This window comes from Botryllus schlosseri, chromosome 3 (assembly GCF_051294905.1).
Source record: "Botryllus schlosseri isolate E-star chromosome 3, Bs_hap1, whole genome shotgun sequence".
In the NCBI taxonomy this organism is placed as follows: Eukaryota; Metazoa; Chordata; class Ascidiacea; order Stolidobranchia; family Styelidae; genus Botryllus; species Botryllus schlosseri.
In genome coordinates, this window is record NC_137238.1 from 23,836,616 (window position 1) to 23,847,217 (window position 10,602).

The following is a 10,602-nucleotide window of genomic DNA, read 5'->3' on the forward strand; positions in this document are numbered from 1 at the left end:
TACATATTAATCACATTTGCGGTAATTTAATTCAAAACGAATTGGCAAGTAAATAATGCCGGTGTAAAAAATGAAACGAACGAAATTACTTGTAGGGCCAAGTAGCAATGAATGAAACTATGAGAACAGTCAGTAATCAGAAGGTTTCATCGTCTGATGATGATAATCCCTCTGGCGTTTTCTTTTCAACACCCTGTAGAAATAAAATGAAAATGACGATTATTAGCTAAGACATTCGTACTGCGAAAATGGCAGAGGTAGCGAGTAACGAATGACTCCTGCATTTTTTTCACCCATACTTACTAAAATGGATTTGATTCTGGACCATTTCCACTCAAGTTTTCAAGTTTTTATTATTATATTTTTTATTATTATATGACTAGAGAACTGACTTCAATCGCCACTTCTACTTGATTATCAAGATCAACGATGACTACTTCAGCTATCTTTGAAAACAGCCACTAACACAAAAGAATTCTTGACTAAAATTTCTTCACATTCTGTCAAAAATGATCAATTCAACAATCCAAATGAATCAGTTATTTGGCAGCTAGTTGGAGAGATACATACTCAAGTCTAGAAAGTGGAATGATACTCTGCCTGGAAAGCTGAAGACCTAACAATATTGTGTACAGCGAACAAAACATTTGAGTGGCGGCACTGGTATAGACATTAACAAATTATTAGAATTGACAGCAAGATAACCAGCAAGACATTAAAATCAGAATTAGTGCAGTTTCTTTGGCTGTAGTGATACTCAGCCAGTAATTGACCTAGCAGAGAGCAAAACGTAGTAGAAAAAGCGAGCGAAACCTCCGACAAATGATACGATAAAACATTAGAATCGACAGTCTTACTAGAAGCAGAATAACAATCATGAGGGGTTAGAGAACAGAAGCCCGGGAAGTGACCATCAGAAATTACTGCATACTGGCCGAACAAATCCATGACCACTAACAAATGGTCTTTTAATAGTCAATATTGATACCAAATGACACCACCCCTATTTCACCGCAACATTTAGCGAATACAGTGCTGGAGTCAACCTTATAAAGTGCTAACCAAGCGCCCATTAGTTTTCTCACCTACTACTTCGCGCTTCGCGGATGGAAATACGCATTAAAGCGAATGGACGCGACTTGTCACACTCTTGCTATTTCTGCTCCCTTTTTCTCTTCCTTCCTCTTGAGGAGAGAAACAGTCGGCCGCGTTTACGAATCGTGAATTCCCGGCTTAAGGGTGATTCTTCCTCCAATGGTCAGCACCTTGAAAATTGAGAACAATGTTGTTGCAAAATGCATGACAATTTGAAAGTTACATCATTCTAATTATTCCAGTTATGGCCGTGAATCGTTACAAGTGCGGTAACCATAAGAATTATTACTATACTTCAACTACAAATACAATATATTGTATAAAATAATTACTAATTCTTTTACGTTGATCGAGTCCCAAATGGATGAAATATGTCAAAGAATTTGCTAAATGTTTTTGTATAATTTGACAGATTCCGAAATCTTCTCAAATTGCACCTTTCAAAAATTTGATATCAAGACTCCCAACATTTTACAATTCGAAGTTGGATGGCTTAACCAATACAAGCGAACAGTTTGTATCGCAATTGACAATTATGTAGAGAACGCTGCGAGACATGTGAGTAGGCCTACCCTAAAACGTTTCTGACATGGCTCTTAAAAAATGACTTTATTTCTGAAATCGTTCTGGCTACTTGATAAAATTGTTAGGTTACCTAATTCAAGCCTACACACCAAATTTGGTTCAATTCCAACCAGTAGCCGCATTGCTACAGGAAAAGAAAGTTTCTATTTATTATTTAAAAATAAATAGAAAAAATTTGAGAATTTTCTGTCCACCCCATGAAAGTGTTAGGTTATGTATAGAAACGATGTTCATCAAATTTGATTCGATTCAAACAAGTGGAAGCGGAGTTATTGCCATCGAAAAATTCGGATTTTAATAAAACAGTATTTACGGTGGGCACCACTATAATAAATAATTAAAGAATTGTGTCACGCTGTCATACTGTTTTACGCAACCGTTGTTATGCACTGCATTGTTGCTGTGTTCTGGCTCCATTGATGTTATTTCTAAATTCGACATTAATGCGTCATAATTCTCCATCTGGTTTAGAATTCAACTCTGTTTTGCTTCCTTTATCGTGCCGGTAGCTCTTTAATAGGCACGCGAAAAGTTCTTCGGGTTTCAATAACGTTTATCATGAAGGTACTTTTGAAAGCAGTATTAAAATTTTGTACCACCAACCAGTTATTTAATTACTATTTATCTTCAAAGTAAATGCTCATTGCATGAAGCAGGGTTGTAAGACTCGAGTCAGGATTTTCTGTTGACTCGACTTGACTCAGGTCATCTTCTCAAAGTACTGAAATGACTCGACTCATTGCGCATGACTCGAGACTCAGACAGCCAAGACCGACATTTCATGATTATTTCAAAGAATAGTACAGCAAATCGCTATTGGGATTTCGTCTATTGATACTGGTATTTGAAAATGCCGCCCACTGTACAGCAAATCGCTATTGGGATTTCGTCTATTGATACTGGTATTTGAAAATGCGGCCCACTGGTATATTATAAATGCGACCCACTCGATATCACAAAAATATATAAAAAGTTGGTTTAACAAGACTTAAATTGGAAACTGAGCAGCTAACACAATGACTCTGGCTCGAGTCATAATACCATAACTCGGACTCGGCCCTCTGCTCGCTGACTTGGACTCGGACTTGACTCGGTGGTGAATTGAAAATGACTTGAGTCAAAACTATAAAAGTGAGATTGACTTGCGACTCCGAGCCTTGTGACTTGGTTACAACCCTGGCATGAAGCCTCAATAGTTACATGAGTGGGGTGACTAGACAAAGAACACAGTGACATTTGCAGCATATCATGAATGTCTCTTACTATATGTGATCTTGTTCAAATGGAGGTTGATGAAAGCGTATTTCCCATTCTTTCCGACTCTGCTATAATTTCACCAGACTGGCAACCCTCTTCATGATGCTTTTTGCTGACTGACCAATATTGTCACCGCCAACGGTACGAGTGCAAATGTCTGATATGTCAATATAGGAACAGAATTAGTTGACTGTTCATGACCGTCCACGTTCAGAGTTGCATCTCAAAGATGCTAAAATAAGCCTAAATATAATCCAAGCAATACGATCGTCCACTTTGACTGACTGAATTTCTAAAAATAATAAACATAACACCTTGATAGCTTCCACATCTTACGTTTATATATACCGTCTGCTATCGGCAAGCATTTGAAAATAACAAAACAGATTCAACATACCACATCTCTTGCAAAGGCTTTTGCTTTCATTCAATATGTCATCAAACTTCTTTAAATCCTCCTTTGTGGTGAGTGGCTTCGTTTTATCATATACAATCTATGGCGGAATAAAAGTTTCGGATAAGTTTTAAAACGAACACAATTTTCCACACAAAAGTCAATTGCCACACGAAATGCCAAATGCTACGGTCCCATTTTACAAGGTATGGCAAGGTAACGTAGTGGTACGTTCCATTATAGCTAAACACCAATGAAATGCGGGTTCGAGCCTGACACGTCAACTCCATAATTCCTACCGAAGTGTTGGCCGTTTATCTAGGCTCCTCCTCGCCATCTGATCCGCATAGCCATGTCTTAAAAAGCCTAGGAGTGGGCCGTGCTATAAGTGGGCAGATGGTTGCCGATGAACTAGGCACTTGGTGAATTCGGCCCTCGGGAAATTTTGTAATGAAGTGTATTAACAGCTATTAATATGAATTATTAAACAAATAATAGTATTATCAAGTGATTCGTCAATCTTGTAAGGAGGTCAGGGCATCCGTAGATCACGCAGTCACGGCGTGATTAGATCACGGATTGCGTAGCCGCGGGAAATAACGCAGCGCTCATATACCGACCACGCGCGGTCTGCTTGGAATCGATGGCGTGAGTGACGGGCCTGTGTCGTGTAAGTTTTAAGAAGATGGATCTTGGCGTTGTATGTGAGATCGAAACTGTGGAAGATCAAGCGGCGCTTCTTCGTTTATCGATCACGACAAGCCAGTGTTCCTCATCAACAAATGTTTCGCATGATCACGTCAAAATAAATTATTTTTTGCCTTTGGAGAGACGATTCCACTCTAGGGTTAGGGTGTCTCGATAACAGGGTTGAAGGATCCCAAGATTTCGAGATCTACCGCGAGCCACGAAACGTTCAAATTTCCTTTTTGATACTCTTCATTCATATTAAATGCATTTCTAATGCGAAGGTGTTCTAGTGCCAATTCCTCCAAGGGCCGAGTTCACCAAGTGAAGAGCGTCGCATTATTTCCCGCGATTACGCAATCTGTGATCTAATCACGCCGTGACTGTGTGATCTACGCATGCCCTGACCCCCGTACAACATTGACAACCACTCAAAGTGCCAAGTTCACCGGCAAACATTCCAATAACCAATCATGGTGACTGGTACTGCTACGAGATCTACCACGGCCGAATTCACCAAGTGCCGAGTTTGTGCGGCCGAATTCACTAAGTGCCGAGTTCACTGGTAATCGGGCAGAAACGGAATGATATTAATAAGAACCGGCCTGGTGTAAAATGACCAGTGTAGTCGAACCACCACCATGAACACCACAAACAAACAAACAAACATCTAACATGGAAAAGAAATTACCTTTACAGCCTTTGACAAACACAGTTACCATTGAAATCAGCAATTTAGGTCTTATTCGAAAGCAGAATAACAGCTGTTTTAGCGGACATATCAAATCAAATGTTGGAAAGTTCATGTAAATTAGCCCAAAATACTATCTTACTGTGACCATATTCTATCAATATGGTATGGCTAGCCAAATTCTCTGGGCCAACATAAACAAGCTGCGTTTGGTTTCAACGATTAATAATCTTGTCACTGGATTCGAGGTATAATTGCACTCAAATATCAAATTTTGCTCCATTAATCAACATCATGTTGAAAATGTCCATTCTTGCACCAACTTTTATAAAATCACGAATCAGTGTTCTACAAGTATGTATCCATATGACTTATATACCTAGAAAATTCAAGCATAAATATTATGATATACCGTAGGTATAGGTACCGGTAATTCAGATGTTTGAAGCGACTTGGACAACTAGATAATTATAGTGGTCTAATTTCACTAAATTAGAGCGAAATGCCAGCAATATAATTGTAATCTAATTCGGAAAAAACGGTTTAGCTCTAATTCTAGCCTGGAAAAGCTGAAACTTTTCTATAGTTGTCTACACCTGTTTGCAGAAAGTCAAACAGCTCTAGGCGACATATACTACAGGCAATTCGAAATACCCCATAAGCTATATGCTACTGCGTATATACCTTTAACCCGCTACCTCAGTCAGTCACAATTCCTATATATTTACGGCATTTACCATACAGAAAGAGCGAACTCTGTCTGGCTGCGACCTGTTGCGCGTCAAATCTTTGTCCGGCGCGTTGACGTAAAATTTGAATCGCCGAAATATTCTAGAAGTCACGCATCGATAATCATATTCCTAAACGTACAACATCTCACCAGAGATGGCCACAGTCCGGTTCAGGAGCCGGAGCCGGAGCAGGATTTTGATGAATTTTACTGTGGCCGGATCGGAGCCGGATTCTGAAACTGCCTTATGAGCCGGATTTAAACAGGATTTGATATTCATAAAAAATATTGGGTGATAAAGGTTCCAGATATCTCATATTCAATGAAAAAAGCTGCTTCGATATTATTTCCGTAGTTAAATGCATTCATTGCTATGGATCAAGCCCAGGCTGGTTCCGACAATAAATGACAACGTTGAAGCCGCTGCTACCGGTCACGTCGTTGAAATGCGTAAGCAACATAAGTAAAGTTTCTGCAATGAAAAGATTACTGCTGGATGAGATGAGGATTGAGGACGAAGGCAGGCTCCAGCAAGCGAGCTGCAGAAGTGTTTGTTTTCGAATTCAGTTGTTCCTTAGATGTTGATTCTTATACTTCCTGTTCATCAGCCATTAGGGTACCTGATACCAGTTGTCAGGAGGACAGAAAAGCGAGGTATCGGTGTTGTTGCAGAATGCAGAGGTAGCTCATGGTGATTCTGATTTCTGATGTCATTTGGAATGATTGTGTGGTGTGGTAATGTATGAATATATGCTGGCATGGTCAATTGGTCATGTTTATGATTTCGGAAACACACTAGAACTGAAGTACCACCGGTACTCTCTGATTGATTGTGCACATCATCATGCTGAGTATATAATATTATATATATTTCCTATTCATTGCTGCTCTATCAACTCAAGTGATCATTTAGATTGATTCATCCATTTTATTTGATACATGTTTGTTCTGTGAAAATTTAGCTCCATTCTTCAGTAGTACTATTGGCCTAGTTGTCTTGGCCAAGTCACTTGCACAATATCTGATTTTGTTGTTGGCATCATGGCATGCCTGAGTTACTATGTTTACCCTCTCCGTATAGCAACTAATATTGCTTTCTCTGTTCTCACAGTCTTTTTAGCTCATTTCCCCTGCCTAGTTACTACTACTCGCATTTATATTCAAGATATATACCGTACCTAACATTATTGATTCGAAATGTGATATAAATAAACCCTTGTAAGGCATTACTTGATACTAATTTGTTGATTATAATATTCATATCCGTTTTGCAGGCTATATTTAATGTGAAATAGCACTAAAGCAATAGCAGGATTTTTTCGGATCCTAATTTTGTTGCTCAACTGTCGGACTCCGAAATCCTATTTGACTGTCGGATCAGGACGGATACGGATTCCCAAAATCTGGAATCCGCCCATCTCTGCATCTCACTTATTTAGTTATTCTCTGAATAAAACTATTAGCCATACTCGTTGAACATGCGAGATTACCGAAAGAGCGAATATATATATAATGAAGATCATATATATCAGAAGAAAACAAAACTGTTCGACCTTAGAGCAACAACACGAATATACAACACCTGTGACATCCTCACGCAATAAAACGAAGGGAGAACATTGTTTTCTAATGGATAGAACGAAGCTACCGCATGAGATCGAACAAAACCGGATAGGAATTCATCGTGATTGAATGTACCGACAAAGTCATCCTTTCTACGTATTTTAGTCATACCAGCGAGAGATAGAAAATTTGCATTATTAGGTTAACTACCGGATATAACGAAGCCTAATGCATGAGATGGAACAACACCGATTATGAATTTATTCTGATTGAATATAACCACAAGACCATCCTACTACGTATTTTAGACATTCCCTCGACACTTAGAAAATCAGAACCTAATCGAGATGATCCCGGATGATCCTTTTACGGTTTTGTGTTTGCTGGGATATAGACTATATTTGAAAGACATCGTTTACCCCTTATACTGCTGTGTTTTTTTGGAATTGGTTCCGCTATATATTGTGTATGTGCACTCTGAAATTCATTTATTCTTTATATATTGTGTGAATTTAAATCATGTCCATGGAGGATCGCTAGAATGTTCATCCAGAAAAATTTCTATCAACTTACAGTTGCGTATTTACTAAGGTCTTCTTGCTTTTGGTTTGAAAAAGCATGTCTGCCCTCACTGTCAGTGACATGGTATCTACCAACTTGCTGGGTGAGCTGAACCTGAATCCAGTGTGGGAAAAATATCGCGGGTATGTGTTTGCTGGAAGCCTCGTTACCAGCTTGTATTCATTCTACATGACGTTGAACGGAGTCGATCTTCACTGCGTTCCAGTAACTGATTCCACAACGTGGAAAAATCAATCGCTCAATTGCACCGAGATCGCCCACGGGAAATTATCAGGTCCGCAAACTGCCTATGTCAATTCGCAATGTGCCACCGATGAGAAACTGTGGTTTCAAAGATATGCTGCCAGCATCATGTTAGGAATGGATATTTGGATACTATTAGTATCATCATTTTGGCTTCATTTCAAGAATGTCAAAGAGGGAATAAGAACTTACAGCGCTGCAAATAACAAAATTGTCGAACTAGGTCTGTCGAAGGACGATATAACTAAATTGTGTTCTACACCATTATATGGCAGACGAGGTGAACATTTATTCGACGAAAACGTACGGGAAGAATTGGAGAGCGAAATAAAGCAACCAGGCTATAATGCAAAGGCGCATAAAGCTGTTCGAGACGTCATTCGTTTGTTTGCATATCATATTCCTGATCGTTCTATATTCTACTGGTATCTGAGACGCACCGACCTCCTCAGGATATTTATAACCATTTTCCTGGTGATATTAGCCGTGTTATTTGTTTGGTATATGATGGTTAACGAACAACTGAGCAAAGGTGTGACCTGTAGAACGAATGGAAAATCTAGAATACCATTCAAAGAATTTGTTTGCTCATCAAACTACAATGAAACGATGTTAGCATTCTTTGGAGTGTACATGGCGACATTAAGTTTGCAGTTATATCTGACTACATGGGCTGACAATATTTGTAACACATGCGACGACATAGGTCTGGACGTGATATGTACTAATGATCGCAGGCAATCAGTCGCTTTGCTCGTGAAGTTTTGGGAGAGCGCCAGTCCAAGCCAGTCTGGTTTGTTCAAGGAAATCGTCCTACACATCCATTCGTCGACATTCAAAGATGAACTCGCCAAAAATATGAAAAGTATCTGCGAAAATGAAGACCACGAACTTATCAGGATTAAATCAAAATTATTTGGAGACACGTCGGAAGTAATATCCGCGCTGTATGAGATTTTTCTTGATGATAGTCAACTTAGGATAAAAATGTCCATCCACGCAGTGAAATCCGCCCAGTACTCAATGAACGCTAATGTTTGCCAAGACATAAAAAATTTCATTGTTAAATTGAAGCAAAAGAAAGGGGTTTCAAATGAGTTGATCGTCCACATGTTCAAAAATTGTGACGATGCAGACGTCATTCATTTATCCGGCGTGAAAGAAAGCATAAATCTTGATGATATTGAGAATAGATCGCGTAGTGACCATTCTAAACGATCAATCCTATATTACGCTTTCTCGAAAGAATGTTTGAGTGGACCTCATAAATTCGCTGCTGCAAAGGCTTTGTGTCGAGAAGAAGATGAGAAAGAATTGGCAATATATAAAGAGCTACCAGGTAATGAAACGACAAAAACACCGCTACGACAATACCTGAAGGAGATGGATCTGGAAGATCACAGAATTGAAAAGATTATGTTCGAATGCAAAATTTTACCTACCTCGCAGCAACATCCAGGTAAGCAATCCTCCAATATCGGTCTAGGCGCGTACAGCGCTCCGTCACTGCTTACAAGATCAGCTGAATTCCGTGATTTTGGAATTCACTCTACTGCTAATGCAATGCAATCCCAAAGCGTGCCGTCCGTAGGAAGGTATATAGACAACTCCGATGCCACGGAAAACCAAAATGCTCCGACTGTCCATACTGATATCCCCACACTCCACCAAGAAACTATACAACAGCCAAACCTAGTAGAATATGTTTTGCTACCCAGCGATGACGAAAATCGGAGTTACAGTGATGACGAATATGGCTGGAACGAATAGGAATGATAATTATGGATGAGGCGCGAAAAATGCGAATAGGAAACTATTATTCAAATAACATGAAGTCTTCAGAATCGTCGCAAGAATTGTTGACATGTAGCATTTATTAACTGGTCACCGAAAGCAATGAAATTACCAATATAATTTCAGAAATTGTTTGCCATAGTGAAATAGTATTCATCGAGTAGCTCATAGTGTTATGTTCGTGCATTTTACGTTGGTATCGTTTGTCTCTTATTTGTATAGGATTAGTAATTACCGCCAATCATTATTTCCTCGTGTGTCGTGCTTCGTATTTATACCCTGTGTTCTGTTGTATACTGGTTTTCTCGTTTAACCGAACTCTGGATGGTGTCGCCTGCCTCATAGTTATTCTGCTGATAATATACTGATTTCATATTGCAACCTCGTCGTATGAGTTATTGTTCAAACATGATCAATAACATAACACATAGCAGCACGAAGGCGATTATTCTGCGATTGCAAATTCGTCGCGCTCCGTCTTATGTCGTTGTGCAGCTGGTATATGCATTGTATAATGTACGAAGACGGGCGGCTTGTCAGAATACGTTTGGAAGCTAAAAAAGTATTATGTAATATATATTCATCGAGAATTTTAATTTTCATAAAATAATCAAGTTAGTTACCGACTCTATCTACTTGTACTCGGTTAATTCCATACAGACAAGGAATGATACAACCGTGCACGAATTCAAGCATATTTGATGTGGACTAACTGAGGCACGGGTTTACAGCCTAGGGGGTCGTGACCCCCAGTGGATCGTTTGCCTTTTGTCTGTGGGTCACGGACACGGCAATTAAACTAATACTATGTATACCAATTAACCGGATGTTATCGGTGGCTCATTTCTTTAAAAGCTAGGTAATGTTTTAATATAGAATGAATTGAAATCGATATGACGGAATTACTCCTTTCACGAAAACTACAAGTTGTAATCGTTTTGATAATCATGGTGTTTCGACTATTCCAGGAGCGGGTAACAT

General features: G+C 39.2%; 1 long non-coding RNA gene across 1 annotated transcript; it reads right to left on the reverse strand.

Moving 5' to 3' along the window:
* Positions 1–6: 6 nt before the first annotated feature.
* LOC145436141 (uncharacterized) lies at positions 7–4,859 on the reverse strand. Its single transcript, XR_013914188.1, has 4 exons — positions 4,710–4,859; positions 2,944–3,431; positions 1,086–1,265; positions 7–193 (listed from the first exon to the last, which is right to left on the reverse strand). It is a non-coding gene; the product is annotated as an uncharacterized LOC145436141 (long non-coding RNA).
* Between the last annotated feature and the right edge of the window lie 5,743 nt (positions 4,860–10,602).